This window comes from Octopus bimaculoides, chromosome 29 (assembly GCF_001194135.2).
Source record: "Octopus bimaculoides isolate UCB-OBI-ISO-001 chromosome 29, ASM119413v2, whole genome shotgun sequence".
In the NCBI taxonomy this organism is placed as follows: domain Eukaryota; kingdom Metazoa; phylum Mollusca; class Cephalopoda; order Octopoda; family Octopodidae; genus Octopus; species Octopus bimaculoides.
This window is the reverse complement of record NC_069009.1, coordinates 166,367-168,301: the sequence shown is the minus strand read 5'-3', so window position 1 is coordinate 168,301 and position 1,935 is coordinate 166,367.

The following is a 1,935-nucleotide window of genomic DNA, read 5'->3' as shown; positions in this document are numbered from 1 at the left end:
TATATATATATATAGATGTCATACATATATCTTTTATTTGTTTCAATCACTAGACAGTGGCCATACTGGGGCACTGCCTTTTGGTTGAATAAATTGACCCAAGCGCTTATTTTTTTTACTTTTTAAAGCCATGCTGTTATTCTATCGGTCTCTTTTCCCCCCAAACCCCTAAGTACCGGGGTGGTGGTGGTGGTGGTTGGAGAACAAACACAGACACACGCAAATAAATATAAATATATATACGATGGGCTTCTTCCAGTTTCCATCTACCAAGGCTTTGGTCAACCTGAAGCTATATAGTAGAAAACACCTACCCGAGGTGCCATGCAGTGGGACTGAACCCAGAACCATGTGGTTGGGAAGTAAGCCTTTTACCATATAGCCACGCCTTTATATATATATATATATATATGTAGTTGGATAGATAAGAGACGAAGAGGTAATTAATGCACTTAACCCTAATTAAACAGCCTAATTAGCAACCATTCCATGCTTTTTATTATCACACCTGCTGCTCCTTTACAAACAAATATAATTAATTAAAAAAAAAAATGAAGGGGCAGAAAAAATAAAACCCACATGAATGTCACAAACTCTAATCTACACACCTGTTCCAACTTCCCACCTTTAAAAGTTCCTGGGTTCAAACCAAAGCAAGGATCATAATTATTTTTATTATTTTCTGAGTCAAAACTGTTGAAATGGTAAGTATTAACATTAGAAATATAAATGACCCCAATATATACACACGAGTACATATATACAAAAATATATATACATACATGCACACACAAAAATGGACAGTCTGTGATAAACAACCCACCCCACCTAAGACAAGTGGCACTCTGGTAAGATTTCCCACAGCAGGGACATACCCCACAGTCCACACCGACCTCTGTTGAGTGGTCAGATATGCCCTCAAATTGCTCTACATATACCACACAATTCCTCATCAAGGGCAAGAGCCCATTTCATCAGGTTTGCCAAAGCACACCGCAGTATCCCAATGGAATGAAGAGATGGAGGGATGAGTGAAGTGTCAGCCCCTACCAGAGGATGTTATTGACAACTTCACAATGCATGAAGGGACCCTGCTACAAAATGCTACCCCACATGACTTAGGCCGTATTTGGGTTATCTGTGGAATGAAGGTTTGGCTTACTAGTTAGGGATCACTCCCTATCAGATGATGTTACTAAGGGACCTTGCACTCAATGCTCCCTGCATGGTGTAGATGCAAACCTCAGCATGTCTGTAGGAGGAAGAGATATAAGGGGTCAGTCAAGTGCCACTTTCCAACAGATGATGTTAGCAACAACACTACAAGACATAGAAGGGACCTTGCACTAAATGCCCCATAGCATGATGTGGACCCAAATCTCAGCATGATGCTATCAACACTACAAGATATAGAAGGGGCCTTACACAGAAAGATCCCAATTGGAGTGGGCCAAGGGCTGAAGAGATGATTGAAGGCCAGTCAGGTGCTTTTCTCTCTGTTAGATCATGTTATTGACAACAACTATAGAAGGGGGTCTGGCACATACTGCTCCCTGCATGGTGGGGGGGCCAAAACCTAAGCATTTTCGCAGGATGGATAGAGTCAGTTAAGTGCTGATCTCCGTCATATGAAGCTGACAACGTCACTAGGTAGGAACGGGACTTTGCACAAAATGCCCCCCCCCTTGCATGGGTCAAACCTGCTTGACAACATACAAGGTGTGTGTGTGTGTGTGGAGGGGTGGGGGGAGTGTAAGGCTTTGAACTGTTTCATTCTTATTTCTTAGTAAAAACCCCACAAGAAAAAAAAAAAGATAAACCCCCCCAACCGAGGAATCAAGAGGGACAAACATGTAAAGAAACAGAAAGACATGTTCAAAAACTGAAGATGTGTGTGTGTGTGTGTGTGTGTTGTGTTATTTGTTAATGCGTATA